This window comes from Leucoraja erinacea, chromosome 8 (genome assembly GCF_028641065.1).
Source record: "Leucoraja erinacea ecotype New England chromosome 8, Leri_hhj_1, whole genome shotgun sequence".
Taxonomy (NCBI): Eukaryota; Metazoa; Chordata; class Chondrichthyes; order Rajiformes; family Rajidae; genus Leucoraja; species Leucoraja erinaceus.
The window spans coordinates 75,049,413-75,074,854 of record NC_073384.1 but is presented as its reverse complement, the minus strand read 5'-3'; positions in this window follow the sequence as shown (position 1 = coordinate 75,074,854).

The following is a 25,442-nucleotide window of genomic DNA, read 5'->3' as shown; positions in this document are numbered from 1 at the left end:
CAAATTTCATTCATGCTTCAAGTTCAAGTTCAATTGAGTTTATTGTCATGTGCCCCTGTATAGGACAATGAAATTCTTGCTTTGCTTAAACACACAGAAAAAAATAGTAGGTATTTACTACAAAACAGATAAATGTGTCCATATACCATGATATAAATATATACACACATGAATAAATGCTTGGAGACCAATTAAATAAAAACAGATGATTAAAACAAACACTCAAAAAAATTAAAAAACATTTTAAAACTTATTTGCATTATCTACATTATTGTACTTACTTCTAATTTAAAAAAAAACTAAAAAAAACCTTATTTGTACTTTCTACCTGGCGTTTTATTCCTAACTATTAAATTTCTCCTTATTCTGCAGATGCTGGAATCTGGCGCACAAAACAAACTCTGCAGTTCGGGTTGCATCTGTGGAAGGAAATGGACAGTTGAAATTTCAGATAGACACCAAATGCTGGAGCAACACAGCGGGACAGGCAGCATCTCTGGAGAGACAGATGTTTCGGGTCGAGATGCTTCTTCAGACTGATGGTCAGGGGAAAAGGGAAATGAGAGATATAGACGGTGATTGAGGGAGATATAGAACAAATGAATGAAAAATGTACAAAAAAGTACAAAACGATGGTCAAGGAACCAGGCCATTGTTGACTCTTCCTGTGGACTGAGAACTGGGAACGGAGCAAAGGTGAAATGTGGATGAGTGCTTTTGAATGTGCGAGATGAGTACATCACTGATGCTCCCATAGATGAGTGCCTGATTCCCATGCTAGCATGTCTGAGACTGATCCATTTTATAATTTTACTTCGGAGTCACGTGAGTGAGTACGTGAAGAACCCGTCCAGCACGCATGTGTGGCATGAGCGTTCACGCAGTGCAACACCGACGAGCAGGAGTACAGTGCGCTCCCGCTACAGCTTAAAAAAGATGGACCGTCAGGTAAGTTTATCTGAGGTCGTTTTTTCCAAAAAGAAGTTGTTTTGCTTTGTCTCACCAGGAATATGAGCAAATCAAGACAAGAAGTCCGCCTCCCGTTCGACTCCAACTGAGGAGCGTTCCATCAGTGGGGGGCAAGAGGCGGTAGGACCGCTAACCCTGCGGTCCGGCATCCCCGACACCGTGCCGAGCCCAGTCCCGCTAGCACATCCTGAGCAGCAGGCCGGATGTAAATCAGCACGGAAGACCAACCGGCCGGTAGTATCTGACTCCTCAGACGGGGACGTCTCACCGCCCGTGTGGGGCACAGACAGCCGCCTGAGCTGCATGGAGAGGCTCATGGAGCAAATGCTCCAGTGAGACCTGCTTCGAGAGATGGAGTTCAGGCACTCCCACCACAGTGCCTGACAACGCACTGGCCATCGCTTCCCCCTCAACCGAGGGCAGTTTTGGCGACCAGGGCTGAGCTGGTCAAGAAGAGGGGTCACTGGCCGAAGGTGTTGAGAGTACGCTTGGGGTACAGGACCAGGAAGAGCTGCTGTGTGTGGTAGACCGCTACGTGGCAGCTCCACGAGCAGGACGGCCATTAAAGCCAAAACTGGCGGCCAGCATTAACTACCTGTCCTTCAAGCTCCTACAAGAGCAGGTAGTTAATGAGGCTCAACGTGCCAGCCGTCAATAGCCAAATCTGGGGGCACGTTGGGCCAAACATCCGCAACCAAGAACTCAAACTACAGCGGATCCTCAGGCTCCTGACGTCAGCCATCACTTCCTATGCTCGTTCCGTGGATGGGGTGGAAATGACCACGAATCAGCAGGATACACTCGCACTGCTGTGCAATACCCAATTCAAAATTAACAACCTCCGGAAGGAGATAATAAGACCTCCCCTCAACCCGAAATTCGCGGGTTTGTGCAAAACACCGACCACAGAGCCAGAAGTCCTGCTCTTTGGCAAGGACCTCTCCAAGAAAAGACATGGAGGTTGAGTCCAAAACATTCATGAGGGCAGGCCCCGGGACAAGCAAACCCATAAAACCCAAGCGGCAGTACCTCATCGCGTCCACCAGTCAACGTCAACCCTATGGGACTGGTGAAAGCTCGGGGTCCGCACATTACCACCGGAAGCCTTTTTTAGGCCAAGGCCCAGAGCGGACCCATGGAAAATGCGCCACCCCCAACCAACAGCAACACATCAGACAACACATCAGAAGACTCGTCGTCCGACAAAGAAACAGAAGAAACACCCGTAACCATGGAGGTAGGTGGGTCTGGTTCCTACCAGCATATAAAAAGTGGGGGCTCTATACTAACAAGGGGGAGATCACACCTGTTTGTGCAAGCAAGGAAGTCTATCACGAATGACAAATATAAACTCAACAGCATTCGTGGATACAAAAAATAATTTACTTAAGAAAACATGCCACCAGTTCAGCATACACCCCAAAGGGTCTTTTCCCTCTCAGTTAAAGAAAAATGAGAGGGACAAGCTGAACTGGTGAGGCTAATTACAAAGGGTATCATTGAAAAAAACAAACATGAACCCTTAAAATTTGTCTCTAATATATTCACTAAAACTAAAAAAGATGGTGGACGTCACATCATCATTGACTTAACTTCACTAAATATGTTTGTTAAGTATATACATTTCAAAATGGAAATGTTTGTAACTGCTAAACAACTGATTTCCAAAGGATACTTTATGGCAAGTATGGACCTTAAAGATGCTTACTATTCAGTACCCATTCAAAAGGATCATCGCAGAAATTTACCTGGATGGGGCAACAATGGCAGTTCAAAGCGTTGCCCAACAATTTAACATCAGCCCCAAGATTATTCACCAAGATACTAAAACCAGCCTTGGCAATATTAAGAAAACAAAAAATATTGTCATGGCATGTCTTGATGATATCTTAATAGTAGGCAAAACCATGGAATTGGTTAAATCAGCTGTCAGCCACCAAACAATTGTTTGAAACCTTGGGATTTGTCTTACATCCAGATAAATCTAAGTTGACGCCATCCACAACCATGAACTATAGGGATTCACAATTAACTCAGTCCACATGTCTGTAACTTTGCCAAAAGACTAAGCAGCAGAATTGGCACAAACATGTAACAATTTAATGGTCAACGATCGACCAACCATTCGACAAGTGGCGAGGGTAATTGGAAAGATGGTCAGCATTTCCAGCTACATAATTTGGACCCCTGCACTATTAAAACTTACAAAGAGCGAACGTGCAGGCATTAAAACGACATGCAGGCCACTTTGACCGAGTCATGAAATTACCCACTGAAGCAATATCAGAGTTACAGTGGTGGGTAGAGAACATTTGGCATAGTTTCAGCCCTATCATCATCATTAACCCTACGTTAATTATTCAAACAGATGCCAGTGCTCAAGGCTGGGGAGCAACTAATTCCATATCCAGCACAGGTGGTAAATGGACTAACCTAGAGTCATCATTACTACTTACACTGGGCATAAATTATCTGGAAATGTTGGGTGCATTTTATGGATTAAAAGCATATTAAAAAAATATGCATCACCATATAACAATTACAGCACGGAAACAGGCCATCTCGACCCTTCTAGTCCGTGCCGAACACATAATCTCCCCTAGTCCCATATACCTGCGCTCAGACCATAACCCTCCATTCCCTTCCCGTCCATATAACTATCCAATTTATTTTTAAATGATAAAAACGAACCTGCCTCCACCACCTTCACTGGAAGCTCATTCCACACAGCTACCACTCTCTGAGTAAAGAAGTTCCCCCCTCATGTTACCCCTAAACTTCAGTCCCTTAATTCTCATGTCATGTCCCCTTGTTTGAATCTTCCCTACTCTCAGTGGGAAAAGCTTTTCCATGTCAACTCTGTCTATCCCTCTCATCATTTTAAAAACCTCTATCAAGTCCCCCCTTAACCTTCTGCGCTCCAAAGAATAAAGCCCTAACTTGTTCAACCTTTCTCTGTAACTTAGTTGCTGAAACCCAGACAACATTCTAGTAAATCTCCTCTGTACTCTCTCTATTTTGTTGACATCCTTCCTATAATTAGGCGACCAAAACTGTACACCATACTCCAGAATTGGCCTCACCAATGCCTTATACAATTTTAACATTACATCCCAACTTCTATACTCAATGCTCTGATTTATAAAGGCCAGCACACCAAAAGCTTTCTTTACCACCCTATCTACATGAGATTCCACTTTCAGGGAACTGTGCACAGTTATTCCCAGATCCCTCTGTTCACCTACATTCTTCAATTCCCTACCATTTACCATGTACGTGCTATTTTGATTTGTCCTGCCAAGATGTAGCACCTCACACTTATCAGCATTAAACTCCATCTGCCATCTTTCAGCCCACTCTTCCAACTGGCATAAATCTCTCTGTAGACTTTGAAACTCTACTTCATTACCCGCAACCCCACCTATCTTAGTATCATCTGCATACTTACTAATCCAATTTACCACACCATCATCCAGATCATTGATGTACATGACAAACAACAGTGGACCCAACACAGATCCCTGTGGCACCCCACTCGTCACTGGCCTCCAACCTGACAAACAACCATCACTTGCATGTTCAGTTACAAATAGATAATACTACGATGGTGGCCTATATTAACCATATGGGCGGCATAAAATCGATATCATGTGACAAATTGGTCAACACAATCTGGCAATGGTGTGTCGACAGACATATTTGGCTATCAGCAACTTACCTATCAGGTAAGCTAAATACAGTGGCAGACACCAGGTCACACAAATTCAATGATAACACCGAATGGATGTTAAATCCCAAAGTATTTGCTAGAATTACAAAGCAATATGGCACGCCAGATATCGATCTATTCGCATCCAGACTAAATCACCAAGTTCCTATGTATGTCGCTTGGGAACCAGACCCTGAGGCAGCAGCGGTAGATGCGTTCACGCTGGACTTGGGAAAATTCTTCTTTTATGCATTTCCTCCCTTCTGCCTCATCAGTCGGGTACTGCGCAAAATACAAATGGACTTTGCTTCAGGTATTTTGATAGTACCCGACTGGCCTACACAGCCATGGTTCCCAGTGCTCCTTGAGAATGGTCGTCGAGACCCCTATGACTTTCCCCAGTAGCCCAGAATTGCTAACTCACCCAGTATCTGGCATAAGCCACTCATGCCACGATAAAATTAAACTCCTGGGTTGCAGATTTTGAAAAGGCCTCTGCTGGGCCTGGGATTGTCAGAAAACACCACCAACACCATGACAGCATCCCACCGTGTATCCACAAGGAAACAATACTTGTCAAGTATCAAGAAGTGGGAAAATACTGTTCGGATACAGGAACCACTTACTCAACCACAACAGTAACCAATGTACTGGAGTTCCTGGCAGGCCTTCACCATAATGAAGGACTCAGCTACAGCGCCATTAACACAGCCAGAAGTGCTCTGCTGCCTATTTAATACAGGCACCAGGACAACAGGCCATGGGATGCCACCCGCTGGTGATCAAGCTCAAGAGGGGGATATTTAACTCCAACCCCCCTAGACCAAGGTACACCCATATCTGGGATGTCAGTGTGGTCCTGACATATCTCAGGGGATGGTCACCAGCCAGGTCGCTCACCCTGGAACAATTAACTCTGAAGACGGTCATGCTGATGACACTTGTGCCAGCACAAAGAGTCCAGTCACTTCACCTTTTACGACTGGACAACATGATCATAACACCAGACCATGTCTCATTTACTATCCAGGGGCTGGTCAAACAGAGCAGGCCAGGAACATCAAATCCAGTCATGGAATTCTGGGCCTACCCACCAGCACCACGGTTATGTGCCATGACCCACCTACTGAACTATATTGACACAACTAAAATCCATCGAGGGAGAAAAAAAGCCTTATGGGTCAGCCACAAGAAACCTTATGGCCGGGTAACGAGCCAAACCATTTCAAGATGGCTCAAGCAGGTGCTGAAAGCCACTGGTATAAATACTAACATGTATAAATCTCACTCCACCAGGACATCATCCACGTCGGCGGCTAAGAGAATGGACGTGCTACAGCGGGGTGGTCTGGGAAAAGAACGATTCAAACTATTTATAATAAGCCGTTGGCAGAACCTGCTTCATTTGCAGAGAAAATATTACAATCTGCAAATATATAATTTAGCCCGGGGGAGCAATTTGTTTTTTGTTATTGTTAATAAATACCATTATTATTTTTTACAAACAGATTCATGGTTGATTACGATAACAAACTTCCTCCCTCGAATGACTTCGGCAGTGAGTGAAGTATGAACTGTTACACGGTTTGAAATCACAGAGCTTTAAAATCTTCACGTAGTCACTCATGCGACTCCGTAATAAAATAGTAAGATTAAATGAGAACTTACCAGTTTGAAGTTTGATCTGTATTTTATGAGGAATTACGATGAGGGATTACGTGCCCCCCGCTCCCACCCTCAATAATAGAGATCAACTGGCATCTAAGCTCTCCTTTTCTTTACTATATTTATTTCAATTATTGTGTCTTTCTGTGATTCCACACCGCTGCTTTGAAGTATGTCGCGCCTGCGTGCTGGACGGGTTCTTCACGTAATCCCTCATCGTAACTCCTCATAAAATACAGATCAAACTTCAAACTGGTAAGTTCTCATTTAATCTTACTATTTTATGCTCTAATAAGGGGCTAAGTCTTTTCATTCAATATTTGTGGCCTTGCTACTTCGTTAGGTTTTTTTTGGATGGTTCAGTTCTTGAAAGATTAAAATGACTAAAAAATCTTTATCTTCAACTGTTCATAAAGGAGGTAACAGAAGAATATTATTCGTGAAATAAAGTACAAGAATTGCATACCTGTGGTAGAGCTATGAAAGGAACTGAATAATCAGAAGAAATGCAAAATAAATTAGGAACATGATTCCAAGAGGTTCTATCTCAATGTTTTCTCCAGACACAATCTTTCCGTTGATAAATTTTGGAACATAGATTCGAAGTGTGGAGTTCATCAGCTGTAGAACAATAGTTCCTGCAAGCCATAGTGAATTGATTGTGACAATACAACAAGACAGTCTGGTGAGAAACGGTGAAATCTGTGACTTTCTGTCAACAGAACAATTAGTTTTAAATTAAAAAGACCCTGTTTCTAATTTTAGACTTTCGTAGCTTGCAGCAATCCTCTGTCGTCATGGAGAAAATCCCCAGCATGACAATTAAAATGGCAATTATTTTTCCCTCGGTTCTGGGTGTGACCCTTTTTATGCTTTGCTCAATGCTTTCATCTCAGTGTCACTTGTTACAGGTAAGGAGCATCACAAGCCAGGCTTTCCACTTAATTCTCCTTCCCATTCCCTCGCTGATCTTTCTGTCCTGGGCCTCTTCCATTGTCAGAGTGAGGCTAAATGCAAATTGGAGGAACAGCATCTCATATTTTGCTTGGGCAGCTTACAGCCCAGTGGTATGAATATTGATTACTCTAATTTCAAGTAACCCCGGCATTCCCTCTCTCTCCATCCCTCCCCCAACCAAGTCACACCACTTCTCGTTTTCACCCAACAAACAGCTAGCAATGGCCTAGACGATAGACATTGGGTGCAGGAGTAGGCCATTCGGCCCTTCGAGCCAGCACCACCATTCAATGGCTGATCATCCCCAATCAGTAGCCCGTTCCTGCCTTCTCCCCGTATCCCCTGACTCCGCTATCTTTAAGAGCCTTATCTAGCTTTCTCTTGAAAGTATCCAGAAAACCGGCCTCCACTGAGGCAGTGAATTCCTGTTTTCTTTATCATCATTACTTTTTTGCATATCTTTCATTTGTCGTTCTATATCTCTCCACTTCACCATCTATATCTCCTGTTTCCCTTTCCCGTGACTTTCAGTCTGAAGAAGGGTCTCGACCTGAAACGTCACCCATCCCTTCTCTCCAGAGATGCTGCCTGTCCCACTGAGTTACTCCAAATTTTTGTGCCTATCTTCGACTTAGGCCCGCATCTGTAGTTCCTTCCTTCACTTATTTATATCATTGTCGGATGCGATTACCCATGTGTTACAATGAATGAACAAGAAGTGTATTAAGCAGTTGAGCATAAAGTTAAATACTCCCAAGGATCTTCATAGGTTTTACTAACCTGCCATTGCATCTCCAGCAGGCCTGTGCCTATTCTAACCATGTCATAAATGCAGGAAACAAAATATTATCTGCTGGCAACCACAAGGTAAACCATTTGTGGCTCCGAAAAGCTATGGAGTTCCTTGAAAATGAAAGGTTCATGTTGAGGTTCACATTTACTATGTGTCATAGAGTCATAGAGCGATACAGTGTGGAAACAGGCCCTTCGTCCAAACTTGCGCAATATGTCCCAGCAACATTAGTCCCACCTGCCCGCGTTTGGTCCATATCCCTACAAACCTGTCCTATCCATGTACCGGTCTAACTGTTTCTTAAACGTTGGGATAGTTCCTGCCTCAACTACCTCCTCTGGCAGCTTGTTCCATACACCTACCTCCCACATATAATGTGGTTATTATATGTTTTTGTAAGTACAACAGGCCAATTCTTCAAATAGCCCAGTGGGTAGATGCAATGTACAGTCTAACTTTGAACCACCACGGCCATGTGGGTTTCAGGTCTGACCCATCTCCCACACCCACATCTCCAGTTTAATGAGGGCTTTGCAGATTTCAGTTGTGTTGGCGGTGCAGGTCGGCAGTTGGCCAAAGCAAGACTAAGAATGGCTAGTCCTTGCTATACACCATCATGTTGACCCTGGCTGTTGACCATTGAACAATGTGTGTAGGAACGAACTGCAGATGCTGGTTTAAATCGAAGATAGACACAAAAAGCTGGAGTAACTTAGCGGGCCAGCCAGCACCTCAGGAGAGAAGGAATGGGTGACGTTTCAGGTCAAGGCCCTTCCCCAAACTGATCCTACTTCAGTCTGAAGAAGGGTCTTGACCGAAACATCACCCATTCCTTCTCTCCAGAGATGCTGCCTGCCCCGCTGAGTTACTCCAGCTTTTTGTGTCTACCATTGAACAACATCAGATTGGTGCAATTGCAGAGCATGCCAATGCTTACGGCCATCTTATGTGTGAAGGAAGACTATATGAATATGAATGGAGAGGCAAAGTATAAGTAACAACACTGATCAGTATTCCAGCAAAAGCCATTCTCTTTACGATGGGGTACAGAGGATGGATCGAATAGAGTTGGAGCCCATAAGCTGAGTGAGCACAACTGGAACAACCAGGAATGAGTGGGGAATGAGTGGGTTAACATTTGATGTGCTTTGACGGCACTGGGCCTGTACTCACTGGAGTTTAGAAGGGTGAGGGGGGACCTAATTGTAATGTGCAGAATAGTGAAAGGCTTGAGTAGGGTGGATGTGGAGAGGATGTTTACACTAGTGGGAGAGTCTAGGACTAGAGGACACAGCCTGAGAATTAAAGGATGTTCTTCATAGAAGGAGGAGGAGGAATTTCTTTAGTCAGAGGGTGGTGAATTCTTTGCCACAGAAGGCTGTGGGAGCAAGGTCAGTGAATATATACAAGGCTGAGATAAGTAGATTTTTGATTAGTATTTGATTAGAGGTTATGGGGAGAAGGCAAGAGAATAGGGTTCGGAGGGAGAGATAGATCTGCCATGATTGAATGACGGAGTAGACGTGATGGGCCAAATGGCCTAATTCTGCTGCTATCTCTTTCGATCTTATGATCTTATGGAGAACAGAGCACAATGCTATGGCCATTTCGGAAAAACCATAGTGGAGCCAACAGAATTCCATTTGGTATCAGAGCACAGAGAACAGTTGCATTCATTATTAATTCTGACCCAACTGAGCCGAAAGCAAGACTTCCGCCAAGCTTACCTTATTCCTCAGATTTATGAGATCTTTCTGCGCCTGTTCTATTTGGTCTTTGTCATTTTTGAGAGGGACCAGAAATTCCCCAATCATCTCACGCCAAAATGAGGACTCATCCTATAGGGACAGAAAAATACACAAAGTTCTCGTTGATTTATGTTCTCACTATCTTTCAAGTGACTTAACTGAACAATCAGCAGGAAATATTTAGGTTTGATTTGGTGAGGTGCCAGCTGCCCACGACAATTGTGAAAACATCACCAATCTGGCGCCAGTGAGACATCCAGTGTGTTCTTATTCACCAAAAGAAAAAACCCTCAATTTTTTGATAAAATTATAGACATAATATCAGAGTTTAATTACCAAAATGTGACTTTAACTGTGTTTTAGATTCATATCTAGATATATCAGCAAACTGTGTTTTAACTGTGTTTCAGATTCATATCTAGATAAATCTGCAAAACAAAGGAGGAGTAATTTAAAATCTAAGACTAGCGAACTTCTAAATACATATATAAAACATACTAATATAATAGATGTATGGAGATCTGCTAATCCAGTTGGAAGGGAATACTCGTTTTACTGTTCGGTACATAAAACGTATTCAAGAATTGATTCTTTTTTAGTGGATATGAAATTAATGCCATATACAAACAATCCAACATACCACATTAGTAGTATCTTAGATCACTCTCCATTGACATTTTCAGTAAAATTTAAGGGAATGCCGGGTAAAAAATCTTTTTGGAGGTTTAATACACATATTTTAAATGACGTGCAAGGCTATCAATATTTAAAACAACAAATGATTTTTTTTCCCGATACAAATGATACACCAGGTACGTCGCCTTTGGGAAACTTTTAAGGCATTTATGAGAGGAATTATAATTTCATATCAAAGTTTTCAAAATAAAAATAATAAGATAGAACAAATGTTGTTAGAACAAGAAATCAGAGAGTTAGAGTTAGATAATGCTAAAGATTCCACGACAGATAAACACAATAAGATAATATTACTGAAATTGAAACTTAATCGAATTTTATCGGCAAGAGTAATAAGACTATTCCAAATTACAAAACAGGAACATTTTGAGTTTGGTGACAAACCACATAAGCTTTTAGCTCGCCAATTGAAAAAACGAGAAAAGGAAAATACTATAACCAAAATTAAATTAGAGAAAGGTGAATTACTAATACTACCTAAAGATATTAATAATAGCTTTGCTCAATTTTACGAAAACTTATATACATCTAAAATTAAAATAGAAGATAGTAAAATTAAATTTTAGATAACTGTAATCTTCCAAAACTGGATCTTTTGGAACAAGAAGAACTTGGAGCTCAAATTACAAATTCCAATATCAAAGAAATAGGTGAAACAATAAAATTGTTGAAAAATGGTAAGACACCGGGACCAGATGGTTTTAGTAATGAATTTTATAAAAAATTTCATGAGATAACGACCCCTTATTTATTTAATTTATACTCCCATGCTTTTAAAGAAAACAAACTACCTGAAACACTAGCAGAAACAACTATTATGCTTATTCCAAAAAAAGATAAAGATTTAGAAGATCCGGGCTTGTACAGAGCTATATCAATTGTAAATACAGATCAGAAAATCTTAGCAAAGGCTTTAAGCAAGAAGATTAAGCAAATATATTAGTAAATTGATAAACCCTGATCAAACGGGGTTTATACCCAAACGATACTCATTTAATAATTTGAGATGTCTGTTTAATATAATGTACTCGCATAAAGTAGAGGAATAAGATATATCAATTATTTATTTGGATGCAGAGAAAGCATTTGATCAGGTAAAGTAGCAATACTTATATAAGGTACTACAAAAATTTAATATGGGAGAGAATTTTATAACATGGGAAAATTATTGTATGATAAACCGATGGCAAGAATTTTAACTAACAACATGTTATCTCAAAAATTTCAACTATCAAGGGGTAATAGGCAGGGATGTGCGTTATCACCCCTGCTATTTGCACTTATGATAGAAGCCCTGGCTGAAAGTATAAGAATTCATCCGAATATTCAGGGGTATAATACCAGGGACTCAAAGAATAAAATTTCATTATATGCAGACGATATACTGTTATATATTACAAAGTCACAAACGAGCATACCAAATTTATTAAATTTAATAGAGGAATTTGGGTCTGTTTCTGGATATAGAATAAACTGGAATAAAAGTGAAATCATGACATTAAAACCTCAAGAACCTACACATTTATTGAAGTTCGCCTTTAAAATCGCAACAGAAAAATTTAAATATTCGGATATTCAGATTACTAGAAAATATAAAGCATTATTCAACGCTAATTTCATACCTTTATTGAATAAACTTAATACGTTGATTAAATTTTGGAAAACACTTCCTTTATCATTATTAGGTAGAATAAATGTAATAAAAATAATCTTCCTACCACAATTACTATACTGATTTCAGTCTATACCGGTATATATACCAAAATATATATTTTTTAATTAGACTCTAATATTACTAATTTTATTTGGGACTATAGATCACATAGAATTACAAAATAACACTTATGTAAACCAAAAGAGGTCGGGGGACTTTCACTTCCAAATTCTATATATTATTACTGGGCAGTGCATATTAAGAATATAATTTATTGGCTGGATAGTTCTACCCAACAGACAGAATGGATAAAAATGGATGAAGAGGATTGTTATCCTTGTAATATAGGAACAATCCTCTTCTCCCCGAAAAAACTGAATAACACAATATATAAGAAGAACCCAATTATAGATGGTACAATAAGAATTTGGAAACAAATAAAATTATCTTTAAAACTAAGAAATTTATCATTGTTAATGCCAATTGCGAATAACCCTTTATTTAAACCATCTCTTATTGATAAAACATATAACCAATGGGAAAGTCTCGGAATTAGAAGGATCGGGGATATGTACAAAATGGGAAACCTACTATCATTCCAACAATTACAATTAAAATTTAAATTGAAAAACAACCAATATTTTAAATATCTTCAGATTTGCGATTTCATGAAAAAATATATACAAGGATATCAAAAAATAACTCCTGAATTATTGGAAGAAGCAATGAATATTGAAGCTGACTCCCAAAAATTAATATCATATTTATATAATAGTATTTTAAATATAGACCTACCATCGACAGAGGTACTTAGAGAAGAGTGGGAACGGGAACTAATGATAAAAATTACGAAGGTTACATGGGAAAACTACTTGATATATATTCACAAATGTTCGATTAATGTAAGACATAATCTAAATCAATTTAAAATTTTACATAGATTATATTATTCAAAAACAAGATTGAACAGATTTTATCCAAATATATCCCCCATTTGTGATAAATGTCTATCCCAAAATGCAACTATAACGCACTCCTTAGTTTCCTGCACAAAATTTTACAGATTTTGGAGTGATATTTTCGAAATATTTACAAAATTATTCAAGATAAGAATGGAACCTAATACTGAAATGATTATATTTGGAGTAATGGAAGATGGGAATAAATTGAACACATCTCAAAATTTATTTTTTAACTATGGTTTAATAATAGCAAAAAAATTAATACTTAAATTTTGGAAAAATACATCAATACCAACGCTTAAAATGTGAATTGCAAGTATGTTGGACACCGCTCATCTTGAGGAAATGCGATTCCTCCTAATGGATAAATCAGACCAATTCATAACGAGTTGGTCTCCATTTGTCATCTTCTTGAAATCATATGGTGCAACACAATTGTAAATTATAACTGTTTCAGGACTGGACGAGGGTTGGTCAAGATTATAAACAATGAGCTTTTTTTTTTTCCCCTTTCTTTATGTCTTATTCTCGTTTTTCTATTTTCTTTTCCTCAACTTTCTTCACTCATTCATCTTTCTTCTTTTTCTTCACACACTATATATCTCATGCTTTTCTATCCTTTACTATCTAATTTATTTTTCTTATTCCAATCTTTCTTTAAAATAACAACAAAAAAAAAAAAGTTGTACATAAAATGTATTATGCAAATATATATTAGGCACTTTGGTGCCATATGATTGTACTTACTTCTAATGAAATAAAATATTAAAAATAAAAAAATAAAAGAAAATGGTTTGTTTATTTGCTTTCCACCGATCTGTCCCGACTGCATTGGTGATTAGAGGAGACACCGAGGCAAAGCATGGGAATGTACAGTAAACAGAGGGTGCTTATGCACATCCACAGATGTTTGGAGATAGCAGAATATGTCAATAAAGTATTAAAAAGCAACATGGGCTGCTTTCCTGTTTTAGTCGAGATGCAGAAATGAAGGGTCTCGACCCGAAACATCACCCATTCCTTCTCTCCAGAGAAGCTGCCTGTCCCGCTGAGTTACTCCAGCATTTTGTGTTTATCTTGCAGCACATGAGAGCAGATAGACAATAGACAATACACAAAAGGTGTAGGAGTGGGCCATTCGGCCCCTCGAGCCTGCACCGCCATTCAATGTGATCATGGCTGATCATCCCCAATCAGTACCCCGTTCCTGCCTTCTCCCCATATCCCTTGACTCCGCTATCTTTAAGATTCAGATTCAGATTCAGATTGAAACTTTATTGTCATTGTGTAGTGTACAGTACAGAGACAACGAAATGCAGTAGCTCTGTCTAACTCTCTCTTGAAAGCATCCAGAGAATCTGCCTCCATCGCTCTCTGAGAGAGAATTCCACAGACTGTGCTTGAGAGCTGCATAATGTTCCTGTCATCAAGTCACAGGAAGATAGGAATTCAGAGAAAATTAATATATAGGGTTTTGAAGGACTAGGAAACCTGAGATATGAGAAAAAACAGGAAAGTGGTAAGAGATATTAATGTGTAGGAAGCAACTTCAGATGCTGATTTACTTCGGAGATCGACACAAATTGATGGAGTACCTCAGCGGGACAGGCAGCATCTCTGGAGAGAAGGAATAGGTGACGTTTCGGGTTGAGACTCTTCTTCAGACTGAGAGTCAGGGGAGAGGGAAACTGGAGATATGGAAGGGTATGAAGAGAATGGAAGGTGTGAAAATGACAGATCAAAGCAGGTGAAAAGGAAATGTAGAATGGTTCATTGTTGGCTATGGGGAAGGTGACAACGAGGCATACAATCAGTAAAATTAATCAGGAGGACAGTGAAACTAGTCAGAGAACTAGGGTGGGGGAGGGATGGAGAGAGAGGGAAAGCAAGGTTTACTTGAAATTAGAGAAGTCAATGTTCATACTGCTGGGGTGTAAGCTGCCCAAGCGAAATATAAGATGCTGTTCTGCCAATTTGTGTTGGGCCTCACTAACAGTGGAGGAGGCCCAGGATAGAAAGGTCAGTGTGTGAATGGTAAGGGGAGTTAAAATGTTTATCAATCGTGAGATCACGTAGGTCTGGTCAGACTGAGTTTACATACAATGGATATTCAACTATGGTTTTCAAGAAGGAACTGCAGATGCTGGAAGATCGAAGGTACACAAAATTGCTGGAGAAACTCAGCGGGTGCAGCAGCATCTATGGAGCGAAGGAAATAGACGACGTTTCGGGCCGAAACCCTTCTTCAGACTGATGGGGGGTGGGGGGGGGGGAGAAGGAAGGAAAAGGGGAGGAGGAGGAGCCCGAGGGCGGGCGGATAGGAGGGTGGGAGGAGACAGCTAGAGGGTTAAGGAAGGGGAGGAGACAGTAAGGGCTAGCAAAATTGGGAGAATTCAATGTTAATGCCATCCGGACGCAAGGTCCCCAGGTGGAATATGTCTCCTCCCACCCTCCTATCCACCCGCCCTCAGGTTCCTCCCCCTCCCCCTTTCCTTCTTTCTCCCCCCCACCCCCCATCAGTCTGAAGAAGGGTTTTGGCCCAAAACGTCGCCTATTTCCTTCACTCCATAGATGCTGCTGCACCCGCTGAGTTTCTCCAGCATTTTGTGTACCTTCAACTATGGTTGTTTGCTTCATTTTATGACTACATTCACACGTAAACTGTGCCTGCACTGGGTGTTTCCAGTTCTTGGGAATATCTCCTGAGTTTAATAGATGAAGGTGAAGTAGTTACAGTCCATCACTCCCCTTAACTTTCATTATCGCTCTATTTAAATATAATATTTACCCTCCCACAAATAAAACATCTGCTGAACAAGCAGTTGTGCCCCTGTGGGCAGGCACGGAAATCGCTATCAAAATATGGGGGGGACTGGGGGACAAAGGGGACACAATTTCTTGGTGGCTGCGCGCGCATGTGCACACTCACACATATACGCACGAGGCTTCGGAGGCTCAATCCAGCGCTAAATGCAGCTCAACTCTGCCTGTCTCGCCGGGTTAAACTACAGCCCTGCCTGGACTGACGGGACACCAGTGCTGCTTCTCCGCGCTGGCTGTACACCTGGGCCATATTTCCCGCAAGTCCAGGCAGGGCTGTAGGTTAATCTGGTGGGACAGGCAGAGTTGAGCTGGGGTTTAGCGCTGCTTTTCTGCGCTGGCTGTGGGCCTGGGGGTACAACTCCCATCTGACTCCCGACATCTCTGGCCACCCCCGGGCGTGGGTGGGCACTCGGGACAGCGCCGGAGAGCCGGGATCGATCCTGGCTGCGGATGAGGCGCAGGTCTGTGCCGAGAGTGTTTAGGCGCGTCTCCCTCCCCCAATCACTGCGCTCTATCCTCAGTCCCACTCCTCGCTCCTCCAATGATCGTGCTGAATCATCATGTCCTGCCCCATTGCCTGCTGACCGATGTCTCTCGTCCAATTGGCGCCCTCGATCAGCAGTCCCACCCCCACTGTCTCGCGGAAAGCGGAATTTTCACCGGGTTTTAAAATCCGGATTACAAAAAATGGGGGAGGGGGGATTGTACCCCACCTCTCAAAACAGGATGGGACGTTGTCCCCCCTGGCCCCCCCCCCCCCCCCAGGATTTCCGCCCCCTGCCTGTGGGGACAGCAGCTTGATTTCCTATTGCAGCTAGATGTCTTTTTAACCCATGTAGTTAAAGGAAATCCACAAATTCTACAGTCGGGCGGCACGTTGCGCAGCGGTAGAGTTGCTACCTTGCAGTGCTAGCAGCGCCGGAGACCCGGGTTCAATAGGTGTGTAGGATAGTGATAACGTGGGGATCGCTGGTCGGCGCAGACGATGGGCCAAAGAGTGTATTTCGAAACTAAACTAAAAGGTCTAAAAGTCTTATAAAGGTGCATATCTCGACCACATACAGATGGATTTGGTAAATGCAGAATATCTATTGGGAAAGAATGACTTGATTAGTACAGGTGTCAGGGATTATGGGGAGAAGGCAGGAGAATGGGGTTAGGAAGGAGAGATATATCAGCCGTGATTAAATGGCAGTGTAGACTCAATGGGCCGAATGACCTAATTATACTACTATCACTTATGACCTTATGACTTCAAATCCGATTCCACAAATCTGAATAAATTCAGCGGCTGATATTTAAGAGGCTCGCAATTGATTAATCTAGCAGTAAATCACATTGACATGCTGACAGAAATACTATTCTATTTCTTCCATCCCATCTTCGATGAAATATGTATTTGGCATTGCATTTATTAAATTTATTAATTCTGGGATCCAACCTGTAACACATAATAAAAAAAGGAAATTCCATGAATTCTGCACATTCTGTTTTTCCAGGATTAATTTCGGACATGATTACATTGTTTGCATCACACATACTCACAGGGGTTGCGAGCTATATTTGCCCATAACATTAATTTAGTCAAATAATATAGATGAATTATGTGGATTTTTTACATGTCTTGCCAATTTTATAGAGTAAACAGTTTTGTCCTCTACTTCACCACAAACATGAGCTGGCAATTAATTGCTTGAAGCCCCAGAGTCTTGTACTAGTACTTAGTTTAATTGGTGTCATGCCTCTTCACAAGGCGTGGCGCAGTTAAAACCAGGAGGAAATTAATGTCGGTGTTCTTTGAAAAGTGAAAATTGAGGAATAATATCAATAGTGACTGTCCAAATAAGTGACTAAAAAGCCCAGGTGAAGTGAAACATGATTAATGTATGCCGTAAGTATGACACCACACCTGGGCCAGTTAACTAGCAAATAACGTATATTGTAAAGGAAGGAACTACAGATGCTAGTTTACACTGAAGGTAGACACAAAATGCTGGAGTAACTCAGAGGGACAGGCAGCTTCTCTGCAGAGAAGGAATGGGTGGCGTTTCGAGTCGTGTCCAGTGGTGGGTCTTCTACTGTAAAATGTTTGGTTGTACTTTTGCTGGGAAATCAAGCATCTTTTTAAAATTTGGACAATTGGATAAAATAGATAATTTTACATTGTTCAATTTTATACACCTCTCCTGACTTCATGACATCATTGTGAGCAGAGTTGATGTTGTGGAATTGCTAGTAAACTTTGCTATTGTGCGGAGGCAGGAACGGTTGTTGTAACACAATCTGCTTTATTTGTGTTGGGTAATAATGTCACTTCTGATGGCAAAAACATTCAACTAGGAATTCAACGTCAACTTTCATGACACCCATGTGAATCCCGTGGCATCAGAGTTAACTGTCATGGCTTCATATCTACGAGAGAGGGGTTTGGAAGCAAAGGTCAAATGTTGTTACTGGAAGTGATTAAAAGTTTTCAATGGGTGGTCAGATGTGGGCTGACCTGTTGGGACAGCAACGAGATACAAGAAAAATGATATTATACAACAAGTTAAAAGCAACCATGGTATATTCAAGTATGGAAATGGAGACCGTGGAATTTTAAACAAGAATATGCAGAGGACCATGAGAACAGGGAGGAAATAGAAAATGAGTGCTAAATATAAAGAGACTGGCACAGAAACACAGTGTAGAAAAGAAACACAGGATTAGAAACATGGAAATTAGGTGCAGGAGTAGGCCATTCGGCCCTTCGAGGCTGCACCGCCATTCAATATGATCATGGCTGATCATCCAACTCAGTATCCCGTACCTGCCTTCTCTCCATACCCCCTGATCCCCTTAGCCACAAGGGCCACATCTAACTCCCTCTTAAATATAGTCAATGAACTGGCCTCGACTACCCTCTGTGGCAGAGAGTTCCAGAGATTCACCACTCTCTGTGTGAAAAAAGTTCTTCTCATCTCGGTTTTAAAGGATTTCCCCCTTATCCTTAACCTGTGACCCCTTGTCCTGGACTTCCCTAACATCGGGAACAATCTTCCTGCATCTAGCCTGTCCAACCCCTTAAGAATTTTGTAAGTTTCTATAAGATCCCCTCTCAATCTCCTAAATTCTAGAGAGTATAAACCAAGTCTATCCAGTCTTTCTTCATAAGACAGTCCTGACATCCCAGGAATCAGTCTGGTGAACCGTCTCTGCACTCCCTCTATGGCAATAATGTCCTTCCTCAGATTTGGAGACCAAAACTGTACGCAATACTCCAGGTGTGGTCTCACCAAGACCCTGTGCAACTGCAGTAGAACCTCCCTGCTCCTCTACTCAAATCCTTTTGCAATGAAAGCTAACATACCATTCGCTTTCTTTACTGCCTGCTGCACCTGCATGCCTACTTTCAATGACTGGTGTACCATGACACCCAGGTCTTGCTGCATCTCCCCCTTTCCCAATCGGCCACCATTTAGATAATAGATACAATTAAAGATATATGAGACTGCAGATGCTGGAATCTTGCCCAAAGAGCAAACCACTGGACGAACTCAAGAGGCATAGTATTGGGACATGTAGAAATTAAATTTGGTTTGTTATTTCTCATGAGTGTTTGCTGTCCAGAATGTTGTGCTTCCAAAATATGTAAATAACAGAACTTTAATCCAGAATAGCAGTAACTTGCTTTGGTGAAGCACTGAATTACTGATGGACTAACACCTAAAATGTGACCTGGTTTTTCAGCATATCGGATGCATACGAGAACATTAAGCTCATAGAAGGTTACGGGAGTAAGAACCCCCCGTCAACAGAGGGCTCGAGGCCCCGACCACGGAAGAACAAAGATTGAACGTTTTTTTCGCCTTCCATCACAGTGAGGAATGTGGAGAAGTCACTGAGGTGGATGTTTATGTTAAAATGTATTTTTTATGTTCCGTAGCTTTTTATTTGTATGACTGACTTGGCAAATGAAATTCCTCGTATGTTGCAACATGTATTTGACTAATGAAGTATTATTGTATTGTATTGTACTGTATTGTATTGTATGAATTAGTCTACTTTAAAATTTGTTATGTCTACTGGTAAGATTGGCATGAAATTCAGTCATCAAACTCAAACCCCCTTTTCACGGTGCGACTTGACGCAAGAGGTAACCAGAGTTTGACATCGTGGGAACCTCGTGCGGTAACAATACGGCATTCATGGACCACCGTGGCGCTAACGGCAGGTAATCGTGTACCTTGGGTACTCGGGAGAAAATTCAAACATGTTTGAATTTGTCCAAGAGTGTCTTGTGCACTTGTGGTTGAGCATTGCAACATTTTATGAACGAAGTGTCCCGTGCGATATCGGTAGTAACTCTTGCGGTCACCGTGGGAACTCCTGCCAACGGTGAACCCGGAAGTTGGATAGAGTGAATCCAGCCAGTTTGCTATTTACATACAAATCTAATAAAACTAGCTAAGCATTTCATTAATGTCAGTGTGTCTCTTTTTGTCTGAAAGATGGGGGTGTCTTCATTTACTGGCGGTGGGTGTCTGTCACTGAAACAGGCAGGTAAGATTTCGCATCCACCTTGTGTGTGCGTCTCTCTCTCTCTCTCTCTATCTCTCTCCCTCTCACACAGGCATGAATGGAGGAACTCCGCGGGCCAGACAGCATTTACGGAGGGAAATGGACAGACGACCCATTCTTCAGGCTGCCTTATGTCTCCCACCCCCCCCCCCCCCCCCCCAACTCCCACCCACACACACGAATGCTGGAGAAACTCAGCGGGTGCAGCAGCATCTATGGAACGAAGGAAATAGACAACGTTTCGGCCCCGCTGCACCCGCTGAGTTTCTCCAGCATTCGTGTGTGGGTGGGAGTTGGGGTGAGGGGGGGAGAGACATAAGGCAGCCTGAAGAATGGGTCGCTGTCCATTTCTCTCCGTAGATGCTGCCTGGCCCGCGGAGTTCATCCATTCATGCCTGTGTGAGAGAGAGGGAGGAGAGAGAGAGAGAGAGAGAGAGAGAGCGAGGCAGTCCTGGTCAGTCCTTTGAAGATAGACACCAGTTGCTTGGAGCAACTCAGCGGGACAGGCAGCATCTCTGGAGAGAAGGAACGTAAATGCTGCCTGGCCCGCGGAGTTCCTCCATTCATGCCTGTGTGAGAGTGAGGGAGGGAGAGTGTGAAGAAGGCTCTCGACCCGAAACGCCACCCGTTCCTTCTCTCCAGAGATGCTGCCTGTCCCGCTGAGTTGCTCCAAGCAACTGGTGTCTATCTTCAAAGGACTGACCAGGACTGTCTCTCTCTCTCTCTCTCTCTCCCTCTCTCCCTCCCTCCCTCTCTCTCACGGCCCGTCTCTCTCTCCCCTCTCATGTCATTACAAACTCTGACTCTCACTACTCCCCAATCTCCAAACCTCTGTCTCTCCCCCCCCCCTCCCCCCCCCCCCCCCCCCTCACCCCAACTCCCACCCACACACGCGAATGCTGGAGAAACTCAGCGGGTGCAGCAGCATCTATGGAACGAAGGAAATAGACAACGTTTCGGACCCGCTGCACCCCCAAAGTTTCTTCAGACTGAAAGTTTCACCTGTCAGTAGATCATAAAATAACACAATAATCACGGTCAATGTGAGATACAGTCTTTATTCATATTTGACAAAATAAAAAGACGACTTCTTGCACATATTGAGAGAAGGTGCATCACACCAAACAACATTTGTCTAAAAAAACAGATTATTCTTCAGCTCATTAAAGAGCTCAGGTGAAAAAAACGAATAGAGTATGTGACAACAAAGTAACATCATTTGTGCCACGTGATTAACTACACTACAGTCCACGATGTTCATTCGGGAAAGATCGGGAGACGGACAAGTCACTCGCACAAATGACAGAATTGCCGAGTACCGTGGGAACTCTTTACTCTACCCCCGTTATATCGTGTGATATCATGCTAGACCACGACCACTCCACTCTGGCTACATCTTGCGTCAAGTCGCCCCGTGAAAACGAGCCATTAATCAGAGAAGCTCTTAGAATGGCAATGATAACTGAAAGTAGGGAAGATGCAAACAAGGGGACATGACTTGAGAATTAAGGGACTGAAGTTTAGGGGTAACATGAGGGGGAACTTCTTTACTCAGAGATTGGTGGCTGTGTGGAATGAGCTTCCAGTGAAGGTGGTGGAGGCGGGTTCGTTTTTATCATTTAAAAATAAATTGGATAGTTATATGGACGGGAAAGGAATGGAGGGTTATGGTCTGAGCGCAGGTATATGGGACTAGGGGAGAATATGTGTTCGGCACGGACTAGAAGGGTCGCGATGGCCTGTTTCCGTGCTGTAATTGTTATATGGTTATATGGTTATATATAGTTAAGTTTGTAGAGGGAGTTATATTTGTGACCAGCCACCACGAATGCATTGGTGTACGGTGCAGCGGTAAAGTTACTGCCTTACAGCGCCAAAGATCTGGGTTCAATCCTGACTACAGATGCTGTCTGTACAGAGTTTACACGTTCTCCCCATGACCTACTTGAGTTTTCTCTGGGTGCTCCGATTTCCACCCACACTCCAAAGACGTACAGGTTTGTAGGTTAATTGGCTTGGGTGTAGGATAGTGTTAGTGTGCGGGGATCGCTGGTCATGCATGGATTCGGTGTTTCCAGGTTATATCTCTAAACTAAATTAAACTAAGCAATCAAAAGCAATATTGCAGTGCAAAAGCATTCCTTTCCTCAGACTGACATTCTGCCTTGCACCAATCACCAAAAACAGGACTTTATGTACATTAGTTGAAGGCAATTAGAATACCACATGGTTTGAAAATGCACACTACAATTTATTTTCTGAACACTTCATAGATAATCTTCAGGTAGATAAGGTGGTCAAAGAGGCTTTTGGCACATTAGCCTTCATCAGTCAGAGAGTTGGGAAGTCATGTTGCAGTTGTATAAGACGTTGGTGAGATCGCATTTAGAATATTGTGTTTGGTTCTGGGCACCATGTTATTGGAAAGATATTGTCCAGCTTGAAAATGTTCAGAGAAGATTTATGAGGTTGTTGCCAGTACTATATGGTCTGAGCTATAGGGAGAGGTTGAGTAGGCTGGGACTCTATTCCATGGACCACTGAAGGTGATCTTATAGAGGTGTATAAGAACACGGGACAAATAGATCGGGTAGATGCACAGAGTCTCTTGCCCAGAGTAGGGGAATCGAGGGGTTCAAGGTGGAGACAAAAAGATTTAATAGGAAATCTGAGGGGTAGCTTTTTTACACAAAGGGTGGTGGGTGCCAGAACAAGCTGCCAGAGGAGGTAGTTGAGGCTCGGACTATCCCAACATTTAAGAAACAGTTAGACAGGTACAGGGATAGGACAGGTTTGGAGGGATATGGACCAAGCGCAGGCAAGTGGACTAGTGTAGCAGGCACATGTTGGCCGGTGTGGGCGAGTTAGGCCAAAGGGCCTGTTTCCATACTTTATCACTCTATGACTATGACTCTATCTCTATGTTCTATTAAATATGCTATAATTGATATTTTGAATGTAGCAGCGCTTATACATATTATTCATTCCTTCAGTCAAATGTTGTGTGAAGAGAAACAGTTGAAATGTTAGGTCAAAGTTGTAGATCAATCGCTATTGCTGATTTGATCCATGTCTGGTTTTGCTTTTGCTGACCCGATCCATAATCCATGTCACGTTTCCACCATGTCATCTTGTGGAATGCGAGCAGCCATGCTTTCAGTTTTAATCTATGACTTCGAGCCTACAATACCTATTTATATGGTTCCTGTGTGTATTCTTAATAAAGTATTTATTTTGAAGTTTTATGACTTGGTGTCAATAGTACTTTATACGTGGTGTCAGAAATAGGATGGTGAGGAATATTGCATAGATTGAGAAGATCTAAAAATATGTCAGACCCGGCTCTACTGCACTTCTCCGTGACTGTCTTAGCACTGCGGACAGCCCACTCAGCCAGTCCATTCAACTGGGCCAACTACGATGATGTGCTCAAAGTCCCATTCTCTCCCAAGTCCTTAAAACGCTGGCTCGTGAATTGTCCACCATTATCGGACAAGAGGGAGCGAGGCGCCCATGGACTGAGAAGTGTCTTGCAAGTTTCTTGATGATGGCCGCAGAAGAGGTTGCGCGGAGCAAGTCGATCTCGAAGAGTCTACCAGGACCAAGTATTGATTGCCACGCCAATCAAAGATGCCAGTGGACCACGGCAGGTCAGGAACAGTGTGCTGCAAAAGAGATTCTTTCTGTTGATGCGGCGGCATGCTGTTGCACACAGTGCAAGACTGCACCCTCTGGCGTATATAATCCGACATTAGAGGCCAGAAAAACATGCTCTTTGCTCATTGTACAGTTGCCTCGCAACACCCTTGTACTTCCGGTGGCGCTGGTGCCAGCAGCCTCCACCTACAGCCTGGTATCTTTTTGTTTTTTTGTTTATTTAGTTATGTTAAAAGTGTATTTTTTTGTGTTTTTTGGTGTTTTTATGTGGGGGAAGAGGGCACGGTGCGGGGGATACCGTCCTTCAGCCGCTTCCTGGTGAGGACGCGACTATTATTCGAGTCGCGTCCTCGCCCCCCCCCCCCCCCTCCCCCCCCCCCCCTCAGCGGCCTACCTACCTGGATTGGCGCGGCCTTTCCTGCCGGGATCGACCAGAGCTCCAGCAGCGGCAGGACAGCGCTGGAACATCGCGGGGCTGGTGATGCCTTACCGGGGGTCGCCGTCTGGAGCCCGGAGTGCTGGACCTGCTGCACCAACATCATGGAGCTGCGGTTTGCAGAGCTCCCAACGCGGGCGGCGCTGATGGACAACGCGGGGTCCTGTGACTCTGCCCAGCTCGGCCTGCGGACTCAGGAGCTGCAGACTCCGGCAGCGGGAGGCGGCTGATCAGGAGGTCCGGGCCGCTGAGGAGGAGGATGCTCACCGTCGGGGTTCGGCGTCAGCGTTCCACCAGCCCGGCGTGAGGGCCTGAACATCGGGCCACCCGGGGCGGCGACTGCGGGTGCTCGGAAGGCCCCGACCACGGATGGACACGGAGGGGAGGCTGGCTGGACTATGGTGCCTTCCTCACCTGGGTGCCATTTATGTTATGTTGTGTTGTGGACTTTCTGTGTTTGTGCTTTTGTTAAATTTTTAATTCAATTTCAATTTTATTTTTAATATGTTTTATTATTTATTTATTATTTATTTTTATTATTTTTCTTGTGATTTTTTTTTTAATGATACTGCCTGTACGGGAAATTTATTTCGTTGTCTCAAAGTGAGGCAATGACAATAAAATTTGAATACAAGATGAATACAAGGATGTCCTCTGTGTATGGCGTTAAAGTACTCCTGTTGGAGCGAAGCTGGGATCACTGCCTTATGGCCCTTCTTGATGAGTCCGTTTTCAATGGCAAGTTCGGTTCGGACACGAAAGTAAGGCTGGACAGGAGGCGGAAGCAAATGCTGCTTCCTGGGGCATCGGTGA